Source organism: Tiliqua scincoides, chromosome 2, assembly GCF_035046505.1.
Source record: "Tiliqua scincoides isolate rTilSci1 chromosome 2, rTilSci1.hap2, whole genome shotgun sequence".
Classification (NCBI taxonomy): domain Eukaryota; kingdom Metazoa; phylum Chordata; class Lepidosauria; order Squamata; family Scincidae; genus Tiliqua; species Tiliqua scincoides.
In genome coordinates this window covers 158,518,018-158,532,621 of record NC_089822.1, presented here as the reverse complement: position 1 = coordinate 158,532,621, position 14,604 = coordinate 158,518,018, and the positions used below count along the sequence as shown (strand labels likewise).

Here is a 14,604-nt window from a genome sequence, read left to right as displayed (position 1 = left end):
ACTCATGGTTCCATTGAAGCATATGTTACAGCATCTGATTATGATCAGAGGTTACACTAAACTTAAGATAACAAGGCCCTGGAGCTGCCTCGTCCTGCGTGTGCCATGTGGTCAAGATGGCGTCACCAGCAGAGCCCTGCTGTGACCCATCTTGTCAGGTCAGTGTTCAGTGAGGAAGAAGAGGGTGTGCTCAGAGCAGAAGGGAAGGTTATAGTGTCTGGGCCACACCCCCACATAGGTCATCCAAAGGGGACAGGTAAAGTGTAGGGTCACTGGGCCATGGCTTAACCCTTTCAGGACAGTATCCTGCCACCTCTGGACAGCAGATGGAGTTGCACCAAATTCCAACAGTGTCAACTTTGATGTCATGGAAGCATGGAAGCAGCTTGTATTTGCCTTTTCTTTCTAGTGTGTTTAATAGCTGGCTTTAACTGTCTTTATTTTTGCTGGATTTTTATCTTAATTCTATATATACACACACTCACCTATGTGTGTGGCATCTGTGTCAAAAACATCCCGTTTTCTGAGTTGCGTTGAGGCTGAGAACTGAAAAATCAGCCAAACTTAAAATGAGTCAGATGATCATAGTGTCCTGCAGCTGCTATATTGTTTGAGTGGTTGTAAATATTATAAAATTCTTCAGCAACAAGCACAAAAATCATAAAGTGTATTCCGGTTTCTGTGTATCGTATGTGATTATATGCATGTGTGTTGTATAATAATTCAGTCTTTTAAAAATGTTTAAAGCAGCCCTAAGTGTTCTCTGCTCAAGGTACTTGTTACTGCTTCCAATAGGAAATGGTAGCAAGGGCATTCCAACCCTTTTGTTTGTGGCCAATTGTTTTGTTTTGTTTGTGCCAATTGTTTGTGACTTTGCATTTACATCTGACTGAAACTGCAGATAAGATCAGCTTAACAACACTTATTCAGTGGGCAGGCTACTTAAAAGGCAGCTCCTTGGAAAGGCTGCTAAAATGATCTTGCTCTTATAATGATGAATTTTTTTTTTTTTTGGTACTTGAAAAGGGAGGTGTTTTAAATACTTGTGTGTGTGTTTGGAAAATCCTCTGTGAGGGATCAAGTGGAACATGTGTCTGGAGGAAATGCTGCCATGGGGTGGAATAAGTCTGGCAAAGGGCTTTCAGCTTTGAAAGGCTCCTTTTCATCAATTGGGCATGACTTACAAGGCTTTCTGTGCTGTGCATACAGGCTGGTAATCGGTGTGGTTGGAAAGGGGCTCCACTGCCGGCTTCTGGAGAAAATACAGCAACTCTGGGAGTGGGAATGGCGCACACTCCTCAAATGTTTGTGTTTTTCACTGTCTTTTTAATGAGAGTGCTGCTTCCTCTTTCAGCATGTACATGGGGGAAATGTACCTTTTTTTTGGAAATGGGATATGCTAGTGTGATGTGGTCCTTAAAACACAAGTGAAATTCTACAGATTTTATTCATCTGCATAGTGTAGTGGTTCAGGAATTGGACTTAGACCTGGAAGTTCCAAGTTCAAATCCCTACTTAGTCCTGAAGCTTCCTGGGTGACCTTGGGCCAGGCACACATACGCTCTCTCTCTGCCTCACCTCACAGGGTTGTTGTGAGGACAAAAGGAGGGGAGGAACCATGTATGAGCTCCTTGGAGGAAGGGTAGTATAAAAGCATGAAATAATAATTTTTTAAAAAGTGGGTGCTTCTAAAACAGTACAAGTGTAGAGGGAATGGGGGAGGCAATGCTCTTTCCTTGGGGCTTTTGATGCTGGATGTAAGTAACAGGGTAAATCATGATTGTTTCAGAGAAACATAAAAAGCTTCTGTGTACCATTTGACTGATACTGAGTAACCCTCATAGTTCCAAGGGAGGAGTTGATAAATTCAGCAAGAAGAACTCTGAGTGTATGCTGTGAATGATGCCTTCAACTTCCTGTTGCTTTGGTGGGATTGAGTTCTGGGGCAGGAAAACCCTGACAACTAAGATGATGCAACTTCTTGCACAGTGTTTCCTGCTGTCACCCACATGGTTGTATAAACAAATCTGTAAATAACCCCCGATTCTGTGCATGTAACACTAACTTGGTAGAACAGTGTCTGTGACAGGTTGATTTCAGACAGATGCTTGACTTGAAGGCTGGGCTGTTCAGACCCACTGTGGATGGCTCATTCAGCCTACTGCTAGAGCGCTGGGCTGGTGGGGCACTACATAGAAAAATATCACACGTGCAGCCCTGATGTAATTTTGCCATCCTTTTCAAACCGACCATTCTGTGAAACTGATATAACAAAAGCCAGATGTCCAGATAGCAAACGAATGCGTTCTGCCTTGAGTGGCCTACCATCTCAAGCGATCCCTGGAAGTGTCATTGAATGCTGTCCGGGGAGTGTGTTGTAATCCTGCTTTCTAACTAGTTCTGCAACATTTCTGTAAACAGTGTCAGCAGAAGTGCCTCCCTTCCCGGTAAATCTGATAAGAGCTGGAAGTCAGAGGAAACTGACTCGCCACAAACCCGTTATTGTGTAAGCTGGGTATCTTGGGAGCAGGGCAAGGGACAGAGTCAAAAACCTGTTGTGGCAACACTGCACTCTCATCTGCTTGTTATCTCCTTTGGGCCATTCAGAGTTCTTTACCCTCCTCTATCAGAAATATCAAAATAATAATAATAATAAATAATAATAATAAAACTTTATTTTTATCCCGCCCTTCTCCCTAACGGGACCCAGGGCGGCTAACAACATATTAAAAAACAATAGAATTTAAAAAACATTAATACAAACAGATAAAAACATTTAAAAACACACTACAGGGCCATAACAACAGTAGTCAGATTAAAAGAGTAAAAGAGCAGATCACCGAGGAATCAAGCCTGTAAAACTAAAAGATGTATAAAAAGTTAAGAAGGCCAGAAATCAGAAGGCTTGTTTAAACAACAGTGTTTTCAGGCCTCGCCGAAAGCTCTCAAGAGAGGGAGCCATTCTCAAGTCAAGGGGAAGGGAGTTCCATAATGTTGGTGCCACTACCGAGAAGGCCCTATTTCTTGCAGCCACCCCCCGGACCTCCTTGGGTGGCGGCACTTGCAAAAAGGCCTTCTCTGATGACCTGAGATGGCGAGCCAGATTGTACGGGAGTAGGTGGTCTCTAAGATATCCTGGCCCAGAGCAGTATAGGGCTTTAAAGGTCAAAACCAGCACCTTGAATTGGGCCCGGAAACGAATGGGCAGCCAATGCAGCCCCCGGAGAAGCGGGCTGACAGAGTCAAACCGCCTGGCTCTGGTGACCACACAGGCCGCCGCATTCTGTACTAATTGTAGTTTCCGAACCATCTTCAGGGGCAGCCCCACATAGAGTGCGTTACAGTAATCTAACCTCGATGTCACCGTGGCATGGATCACCGTGGCCAGGTCTGCACGATCAAAAGCTACTGTACCTATTTGGCTATCGGTTTTGAACCAGATTCTGGAGTGGCAGTTTACAGGGCAGAGGAAAATGCATCATCAGAGAAGGATGCAAAGTTTGTGGAGCAAAAAGAGGGGTGTCTTACCTAAGGCCAGCCCTAGTTTTCACAGAACCCTACATGGAAGAATGCATGTAAACACAGTGGATACAAGATCTTGGTGGATCTTTCTGCATGAAAGGTCCATGAATAAACTGGTGCAGAGAACTTGTGACCTCCCTTGCCTTCCAGAGCTTGCATTTCAGTGTCATTCTTCCACACAGATTTCTCAGCAAATTGTCAGTGATGATCTAGTTTTGATCCTGTATGTGCCTTTTGAATGTATATACATTGTATGAATTGGACCCTAAATAGAGAGTAGCCTTCCTACAGACCTTAACCCCAAACTTCAAAGAAGGGTTGATCAGAAAGTATTACATTGGTCACAATCTTAGGAGGCTGAAGTGTGAGAAATTGCTTTGGTGTTTGTCTTTGCCAGCTGCGTTGCAGCCCTATGAACATCATGTACTAATGGGAAGTTCAGCTGTGATTGCCCCCTTTTTTCCTGAGCCATGCAACAGCTGCTGGACATCCACAACTTGAGTCCCCAGTAGGCTTTTTGCAACTGCCTTCTCACTTTGCAAAGAGTGGGTGTTTTCTGGAATGCTCATTGTACATGCATGAAATTGGTATGGTCAGTTATGTTTAAAATCTTTGTCCCCTGCGCCATGATGGATTATGGGAAATGCTCTGAGCTTTGTGTTCTGGCTAACAGGAATATGGCAGGTTCACAAGAAAGTTTGGCAAATTCTGTCAGGTTCCTCCCATTGCCCCTATTTAAATCAAACAGGCAGATAACTTGCAATGGAAATTTTTCAGTAGTTTCTTTGTACAGTAGTGTATAGCAGGTCTGATGTGTGAAAGCAAATGACCCACAGTGTAACTTGATACTCAGATGTTGTGGGCGGTATGCATGTGTATTCCGTTTCTACAACTGAAACTAATTGGAAGAGAACTGTACCAACTCATATTAAGAGAAACTATGTACATTATTTTTGTCCAAAGTTTCCTACGTTTAGCAAGAACTTGGCTTTTCCCTTTTAGTGCCTTGCATGTAAGCTATGGTATAATATTCTAGGTGTTTCTCCCTTAAACTGAATTTTAAAGTCAGACTTGGACATTCTGAATTTTAAGGGTTTTATGTTTAACATAAACCCTTTATGTTTATGTTTTCTGTGTGTTCTTAAAAGCTACTTCAAGAGCTTTATTAAAAAGTAGGAAAGCATTTCTTTAGGGCAAAGGAAAACAGGAACTCCTTGAAAGCAGGAAAAAGTTAAACTGCCCCAAAGCCACAGAGAAAATATGGGGCTTCATCTGCCACCAGCATGCTGGAAGAGAATGGGCCATCCTGATGTTTAAAACCAGGGAGTTCAGCATGCATGGTGCCAATATGTAGAAGATCCTATCTTGTGTCACACTAGCTGAACTTCCACTAGTGGCAGAATATGCCCCACTGAATTTGGGGGTGAGTGAAGGATGTGATCCTTCAGGTATTCGGATCATAAGCCACTTGTAAAACTTGAGCTTCTAATACCATCTGGGAGTTTTTTTTTTGTTTTTTTTAAGAGCCTTACAAACTATCTTTCAGGTTCAGTTCTTGGGGAGACTTGCCTTAACTGCTGACAACTGCCTTTACTAAATGCTGGGGAAGACTAACTTGTTCGAATCAAGTTGAGCTGATGTGGCACAAAGGCAATCAATTGTTTTATTTCTGAATGTTAACCCCCCAAAAAACACACACAACATGGGGTGTGTTTCTAAAATATAAAATCGGGATGGATTTTCTTTAAGTAAAGGCACCTCTCTTCTTATGACCTTGTGCCATACCACATGTTCTCATGTGGTCACCCAACCAGTGGCCATTGTTCCCTTTTGCCTGAAATATTTTTGGGGGGAGTTGCGAACACTAGGTTCATGCTGTGGCTGCAAATCCTTGGCTGGTGGTGGCTTCTTGTTTGGTCAAACACAGAACATGACCACAGTGATGGTGATGCTGGGGATTATTAGAGATTATCCTTGTAATTCATGAGTTAGAATGAGTGTGACCTTATTTTTTGTTGGCACTGGGCTCTGAGATGTCATGTGCAGCCTGTAAATCTGGCAAACTTCATTTGCCTTCCTTTGCAGGCAACAGCCAACTTGTTAACATCTAGGCAGGAAATGAGAGCTTTAATGTAGATGTGCTGCTTAATGAAAAGATGCTATTATGAGAACAGTTTTTCAGGCAGGTTTTCTCAGCAGCCAAATGAGAACTGGGTTTGGAACCTCCCCTTTGTGGCTCCACTGTTTGGCAGTGCTGTTCACCACACAGGACCGCTTTGCCACTGTTATTATTTTGGAATGATGTCTTGGAACGCAAAAATGAATGCCTGGAAATGATTAAATAGCTCTATGGGCATCTCCAGAACTGTTTGGAGGACCAGAAATTGGAAGTGTGATCATGGAAAATAATTGCCCTGGGATAGAAGGTAACATGATAAAAACATGAAGTTCCCCATAGTGGTGGTAGCAGTCTTTAATTGTAGCATATATTGCCAAGAAGCTCAAGAGTATATGGTCATCCCATCGTCATGCTTTTGTGCTGCTGTGCTATGGTGGCAGCTTGCCATTGGCCAAAATTTGGCCCTTTATAGGAGAGCTTGGACCGACTACAATGTGGCAGGTGGATTATCATAATGATTCTTTTACCTCTGGCATTTATTGTTGATGGATCAGTCTTTTTATCTGGCTGATGCATTTATGATACATGTCATCTAGCCTCAAATATGAAGGCTAATAGCAAAGCAGGATACCTGTTCTTTTCATGTTATTGCTTAACAAAAGTCATAAGCAGAGTTATTGGTGTCTTTTGCACAAAAAGGCAGACAAGCTGTTCCCCTGCCACCTGTGAATCTTTGCCTTCCTGCTTTGGCTTTCATTTCCTGTTGGAAAAGGTGAATTGGAGGTTTCCACAGTTTCCACTTGTGGATATGGTTTGCAGCTAGAAATGCTGGTGCATAGCTCAATGGATTGTTCCTGGGACTTGATACAAGCAACACTGTAAGGCATTGCCTTAAGGCAGTGTTTCTCAAGCTATGGGTTGGGACTCACTAGGTGGGTCACGAGTCCACTTCAGGTGGGTCCCTATTCATTTCAATATCTTTAATATATTAGACTTGATGCTACCATGGGATGTGACTGCATCTGGGGAAATGTTACAGATCAGTACTTTTAACAGTGTACTATATATATATGCTCTTAACAATGATAGTAAATTGGACTTACTCCTGAGTAACTGTGGGTAGGATTTCAGACTAGGATTGTTAAAGATTTTCCTGCTTGATGATGTCACTTCTTGTCATGATATCACTTCTGGTAGAAGATTACAGATTCTCATTGTAAAAAGTGGGTCCCAGTACTAAGTTTGAGAACCAACGCCTTAAGGTAATCTGGGAGCTGTTTCAGAGGTGGACGTTCAACTTGGATCATTTACTGCTGATCAGCTGCCTGTCTGATGCAGCTGTGGGTTAGGGAAACTCTTGTGCAATACTTAAATGTTAAGAGTTCATCTTTCCCCTGTTCCCCACAGAGTGATTGATCTCCTTAAAGGAAGTTGTAATGATGGATTAAGTCACAAATTAATATTGAAAATAGTGGTCATTTATAATGGCAATTGCCATTGCTTTATGGTAGCTCACAAAGCCAGGGGAGAAAATATGATGAGTGGCTTCTGTGGCGGAAGCCCCCTAGAAACATGTGGATTCATGTTAGTCAGGCTTTGGGCTACCTGGCCTGCTTGATACTGTAGCAAACTCCAAATGGTACCTACTACTTAGTAGACTTTCACTGCAGTCTTCGAGGTTTTAGTTGTATCTTGAAGCTGGTGTATGAGCCATCTATAAATATTTCAGATTCCTGACGCTGGCTCTTAAAGGAATTTTGTTTCTGTGAAATCTCCCCTTTTTAATATGCGTGAAACCCTTCTATGTAGAATATGCACTGTGAAGGAGCCACCTAAAATCTCTGAGGCTTTCCTGCTTTGGGGAAGTGATAGCGAAATTGCCTTCATCATCCTTTCCACATGCAGTAGACAATGCAGACCAGAAGAAAGCAAGGAAGAGGAACTGCAAAACTAATAATAGTGTTGAACCAGTTGCATCCTGGGTATTGAATTGGAAGGTGCTTCCCTTTCCAACATTTTGGTGGTGGAGAAGGGAGAAAGTTGCTGCATTTTTGATCTTGTAGTTATATGTACATGTTGGTTCCTCACAGTCAGTGTGTGTACAACATTCAATAAGTAGAAACAATCTGTCACTGTGAACAAAAGACCTGTTGGAGTTCATCCTTTCCCTTTTTTTTGTGCCTTTTGTCCAAAATATTTTTCTGTATGTTGAATTTGAAGGTGTGGAGCCTTGATTCCCAATTCTAGGTCTATTTTATGGTATGGATTTTCCTCCCACACACCAATAAAAAGGTTTCAGTGTTGAAGTGAACTCTACATATGTGAACTTTATATGCATTGGGATCATGCTGTGTAACAAGTCTTGGATGCTGCAAAATGCAAGTTATTCTTGTCTTACTCTTAAAACCTCCCTTAATTGCTGCTAGACCGATTTGCATCCTTGGAAGTATGGGTTGAACCTAGGGCTGAAAAGGGCCCCCAAGTCCTCTGAGGCAGGATCCTTTATTACATCAATTGCTGCCTAATTAGCCTTAGATAAAAGAAAACTTCTTGTTGTTCAGGCTTTAGGGCTTGTTTACATATTGCCGTAAAAGATACTGCTTGAAACTGCTTCTGCAAGGTGCTTTAGCATTGCTTCTGTTATACAGGACTGTTATACAGGCTGTTGCATAGGTGGTTTCTCTTGTTGGGGAAGGAATTCCTTTGTAGTATGGGAGAATGTGATGACCATGTCACTCTGATGGAGGCAATTTCAAGCAGCCTCTGCATGATGGGGTGGGGGTGGGGGGAAATGACTGGCCTATAGTCCGCTATGAAGACAGAAGCATTATATAGAGGCATGTAGAATAGAAAACTCACGTTTGTATAGTTTAAATACATTAGCTATTTAGGGTTAATTTCACAGAGGAGGCAGTGTTTTAATCTGCTTCTCTGGCTATTTCAGTACAATAAAACTTGCTCCATGGGGATCTTTCTCCTCTATGAAAAGCTATGCCACTGGTTGCTTCTCTGAAGTCCATCATCTTTCCTGAAATGGAAGGTTCCTTGGCTGGAGATATTGTGGTAGGTGGTGAATTGTCTTCCTGAGCCCTTCATGTTTAACCAGAGTACACATACCTTGCACTTTGATGTGCTTAGCTTGTAGCATGGAATTTGGTTCTTTTGAATGCACACTTCATTTAACAAAAGGAAAAAAAATATTTTTCTATTCATTTGGATGTCCAAGGATTAAAGCAGGAGATGCTGAAATTTGAGGTAATAAAACTTGCTATCAAGTACATAAAGTGTGGGTGAGCTCAGCATAGAATTTTTGTAGGATATCTCCTGCTGCAAACCCAGGATAGGTTGTCCTTGTGTCTACTCTAGCATCAGTTGCTGGGCAAAGTGCTGCACTGAACATCTCATAGTGCCTCTTGCCTGCCTCCAGTGGTACATTGGGCACTATCTCTGCTCCGTACTGAGAATTCAGGGGGTGGCTTGACCAATGGGCCCTCAGCAAGTGGCCAATTCCTGGTACCAGCCCTTCCTAGCATATACTTATACTCTACTTTTGGGACTTACCTGAGTTATTGCTAAACTGTCCACAGTCTGAAAAAGCTGCACCAATTGTAGTAAATGATTCCAATGAAATTGAGATATGCATTGCTCTGAACACAGAATTCAAAGATTTTCTCCCCCCCCCCCAAAGTATCCTCTGTGTCTGGTATTGAATGCAAATACTAGAAGCCTGCAGAAGTGAATTTTACAAACATGTCCTTCATGTTCCAGTGTCACTCAGTGAGTCAAAATGATCTTCTTGCTGCAGGTCACAGGCATGGCTAGGTTGGTTGTTTTTTTCCTCCACTATCCTGGCCAGGAAACTGTTTGCCTTTCCTCATTGTTAGGGCTTCCAGGCTACAGAGCTGAGCGCTTATTGTAATTTGTATGACTCTTATATCTGCACTTCCCAGCTGGTCTGGCTCAGAGGAGTGAAATCACTAGCTGAGAAGCAGCAGCCCTTCATCTCTCCAGCAGTGAGGCTGTTTGAAGGAAGTGGCGGCTGCTTTAGAGTCCAGTGTGGGTGGGAATTGCATGGCTCAAACTTGGGTCCTCTTGAAAACAAAATCTGACTTCACATCCACGCAGACAGCCCTCCTACTTCCCTTTCCACTCAAGCAGGGGTTGGGCAATTAAGGCAGGCTTCCTGCCCACTTGCAGTTAGTGCAATTTTTCCACAAGGCATTCAGAAAGCAGGCACTTCACTAAGGACTTGTAACCTCCAAACTGCATAGGTCATCAAGCAGAGATGGCTAGAAATGGCTCCATGTGATCTCACTGCAGTCATAAATCACAAGCCTGTCTAGATTTGTACTTGCTGAGGTGGAATTAGTATCCACAAGGGGTGTTTTTTTCTCTTGGCCCATGAGTGACATAGTGTAGGGGAACATGCTATGCAATGAGCAAAATTTGAACACTGACAGTTCTACTGAAATTTAGTCCCCATTCATTTCAATATTTTATTTTTTATATATTGATGCTTCCATGGTGTGTGACTGCATTTGGGGAAATGTTACAGACCTGTACTTTTAACAAGCTGCTATGTGTATTCTTTTAACAGTGATAGTCAATGGAACTTACTCCTGGGTCAGTGTGGGTAGGATTTAGTAATTGTTTAGTAACTAAACAATAAGACCAGGGATAGGGACCTTGCTCAGAAATCAAAATAAGACAGCAGCCCCAGGCTTGCTTAGTATAGTTAACTATCAAAAATAAGTGGAATGCTCAGGAAAAGATATTGATGTGAAGTATACTGTTGTTTCTCTTTCAGAAATCTAACACATAGGCCAAAACGACCTCCCTGAAAATGTTTTTCTCTTTTTTTGTAGCAAGTGCTCCCCCACAGTTTGTTTTTGTTCTTGGTGCTGTCACTGAATAATTTAAGCCAGTGGTTCTCACATACGTATTTAGCTCTGAGACCCACTTTTTAGAATGAGAATCTCTCAGGACCCACCAGAAGTGATGTCATGACTGGAAGTGACATCAAGCAGGAAAAAATTTTGTAATCCTAGGCTGCAATCCTACCCACACTGACCCAGGAGTAAGTTCCACTGTCTATCATTGTTAAAGAATATACATAGCAGCTTGTTAAAAGTACAGGTCTGTAACATTTCCCCAAACGTAGTCACACACCATGGAAGCATCAATATATTAAAAATAAAATATTGAAATGAATGGGGACCCACCTGAAATTAGCTCATGACCCACCCAGTGGGTTCTGACCCACAGTTTGAGAAACACTGATTTAAGCAAATAGAGGCAACTGGTCCAAAACCAATTGTAATGTTGGAAAAGCAATGAGCTGTCATGCAGCTATTCTGGTTTGTGTGTAATTGCCTTCATTCACAATGGAGAACCTTATCTGGATTGTTTTATAAATAAATAGATTCAAAATACATCACTTAAAATGAGCATTTACCATTGTGCTTGAAAGCCATATGTGGCTCTTCTGGGCCATGCCCTCCTCTCTGGGAGCAGGGTCTTCACTTGCTTTCAGATTTTGATGTAGAGGCAGCGAGACAACAAAAAACAAGTGACTGTGCTTTTCTGTCCATGAATGCGTACATATGCCATTTTGGGAAGTGCTGAGCACAGAAGAGAAGTGTGTGTTGAAAGACTTGACATCATCGCCGCCAAGTTTAACCATGCTGAGGCTTGCAAAGGAATCATTTGTGTCCTTGGGGAGTGGGAAGAAAGCTCTATATACTTGAAATGTGCATTCAACTGCACCCGTCTCATGGTTTCCTAGATAGTGTCGTAATCGTAGCAAACAGAGCCTTGGTGGCAATGAGGCAAGTGTGACAAGGAGGCCCTTGATGGGAAAGGAGACTGAGCAAGCAGCAGTTCTCTGAGACCAGCTGGGAACTTATGGTACAACAGTGGTGAAGCTGCGCTATTTGTGAGCTGACTTCCTATACTGCTTTCTCCCAGAATAGCCACACTGACATTTTAAGCTCTGTTCTTTGTTCTGTTTACAAGGGCTGTATTTAACTGTGCCTTGTGATAACTTAGGGGCTTTGATGGGGTCAATTGGGTGACATCTTTCAATTCTGTATAGTTCTTTAGCACTTAGAATGGCAATTCTGGGAAATCCCTGTCTTCTCCCATCAGTCTTAAAGATGGAGACTGCCAGCCTCCTGCGTGCTAATATAGCTAAGGGGGGGGGGGAGATTTGTCTCCTGATTCATATATTGCTACATAAACTTGATTCACCAAAATTTATTCATTATGTTTTTTTACTTCTGCTAGATCTTAAGATGAGAAAGTGAAAGTTCTCTAAGAAAGTCAAACTGTACGTCTCAGAATTCTTTGTTTCAGTAAGCTTATTTAAGATTATTCAGTCAACCAGTTACACTAATTGAAGTTCCCATTCCAGTATTTTCTAACTTTTTAAAAATGGATAAAACAGATGTTCTTATCAAAGCTGTTTTTTATTAGGATTGTGATGATAGTTTGATCATTGATCACCATATGTTGGTGTGGAAATAGACACACTCTCCAGGCATTATATATTCCTGTACACTCTCATGTCTCAAAACGGTTGAGGCACACTTGTCCTGTCCACAAATACTATGTTCCAATCTGACTCTCAAGGGTCAGTAGAATCACTGCCAAGACATCAGACTTTGACCTTTCATTTAATGCTTTTTCTTCCAGTTCACTACTGAGGCATCCCTCAGCACTGAGACCCATTTCTGGAGGAGGGAGGAGTTCAGTGCAGTTGTCTTAATTATGCAGATAATATCTTGATAATTCCAAAAGAAGTTTGCACCAGTTTGATAACTTGATTGATTTTTTCACAAGCGATAATCTGTAGATGTCTGTAAACTATCATTTTGAAATAACTTTCTGGAAAAGATTGTCCAGTTTGGTGATGTCTTTGGATTTCATTTCATCTGCAACAGAAAATGTGGAGGAGGTAGAGTTTTTGCCCTATTCTGTGATCTGTTGGTATGTTTGCTTGGCTTCCTCTTCTTCCGTTGTTTTAAAGCAAAAGTCTGTATCTTATTAAGGAAGTACAGTACAGTGTACTGTACCAGCTTTTGTATCACTGGCCTGCATAGATTTCTGATGCTGTCAGGCTTCCTGGCCATTATTGTGTATTTCCTCCTTCCGTATTTGAGTCTTCCCTCTCTCTTCTATTCCCACCCCCACCATTCTTCTTCTTTTGGTTATTGTGAGTTTCAACCATCACACCTACTCACTCATCCATCACATAAATCTTGTTAGCTTTATTATGATAGGCTAAAATGTCATAAGCAGTGAACAAGCTTGAGTTCTCCTGAAATCATCTTAAGGTTGACTCCCAAGGAAAACATGGGGATGGGGGAAGGGGAACAACATTGAATGGAAAAGCCCAAAATCTGCAGCTGTATGATAGAATGCAGGAAGTTTTATGCAGAGTTAATTTGATAAACCTCTACTACAGGGGTCTCCAAACATTTTGGCCAGAGGGCCGCATCAAATATCTGGCGTGGTGGTATTTATATATAAATACATTTTTCTTTAAACATAAAATTTAAATAAATAAATTAGAGATCGAACTTAGATTAGTGAATAAATGGATGAATGGGCTCATTCATTCAACCTCTCTGGCCGTCAGAACACCCTCCAGACATAATCAGAGCACAGTTCTGGTCATGTTCAGTTGAGTGGGCCAGAAGCTTTCAGGGGACAAGAGGTTGGCCGCGGGCCAGAAAGAAGCTTGCTGGGGGCCGCATCTGGCCCCCGGGCCGGGGTCTGGATACCCCTGCTCTACTAGATTAGGTACAAGACAAATTTCAGATTTGTACCAAGGGCTACTGCAAAAAAGGAACACACATGACTTGGATCTGTCTCCAGCATTAAGAACACACTGTCTTGTGAGACAGAAGTAAAGAGAAATGTGGTTGTCTTTATTGGCAAAACTGGAGATTCATTTGAAGTGGTGCACAATGAGGTAGTATGCCTTTCCATGGTGATCTCTGAAGGACTCCCCCTCTTCAGCAGTCTGCATATATCATTATACTAGGACAGTCGTGCAATCTATTTTAAGGCAGAGGCTCAATTCTGGGAAGATGACATGCATATGGGTCTGTCAAATGTAGGAAGATGAGTACCGGAACAGTGAGAAATGTAAGAGAACCAAAGCTAAGGCTGCATGTCTGCCTATTCATATTTTTCATGGGACTAAGCCCTCTGAACACAATGTGACCTACTTCTGAATAGACATGCTCAGGATTGCACTACAAGCATGACAAGGGAGTTTGTCTGGATGTGCCATTATGTGGGTTGGGCTGGAATCAGATTGGAAGCTTCAAGGACTGTGTTCTGACATGGTGGCCTCCTTCAGATGAAAAGCTTGTGTGAATGCAGGGTGTACTACCCCAGGCATTTGTCCTCTGCTTGCATATTTGTGCAAACAATTCTGTCAAGAACAGGCTATGAGCAAAATAAACTCCAAGTATTTTTGTGCAGATGGTTTTGTGTTTTGCCAGTGTTTGAGCCTTGTGCCAAAAGGGGAACAGAGAACCTGCCTCACTGTACTCAGACCTCAGTCCCCTGGCATTGATGAGAGTTCCAGCAATTGGCTTCCGTAAAAGGAAAGTATGGTTGTTAATCATCAATCTAAACCTGACAAGGCAGGCAGAATACATCTTTGTTTTGGACACCAGCAATGGGACAGCATTAAGAAATATTGTCTCTAATTAGCACAAGGCTTTGGTCTCTGTCATAGAATGAGGCGATGATGCTATGCATCAAATCCAAATCACTAGCGAGCACTTTAGAACTTCATCTAGATTTATTGGAGAAATGGGACTCTGCCTATTTAAACTTGCTGTTGGATTATTATAACATTCTGCTTGCTCTGCTAGAACCCTTTATTCAGTTCTATCCAGCTGATGTGGATCAGTGGGCTACTTTTGTTTCTCTTATGGGGTATGTCT

General features: G+C 42.1%; 1 protein-coding gene across 2 annotated transcripts in view; it reads left to right on the top strand.

Moving 5' to 3' along the window:
• RHBDF2 (rhomboid 5 homolog 2) overlaps positions 1-14,604 on the top strand; it is a 73,265-nt gene that overhangs the window by 14,214 nt on the left and 44,447 nt on the right. Inside the window, exon 1 of one of the 2 annotated variants that reach the window (XM_066616641.1) lies at positions 11,383-11,576. The exons of the other annotated variant lie outside the window; for it this stretch is intronic. The gene's annotated coding sequence lies outside the window, so the exon portion shown is untranslated. Of the gene's footprint in view, positions 1-11,382; positions 11,577-14,604 lie in introns of those variants that run through there. 2 annotated transcript variants of the gene reach the window in all.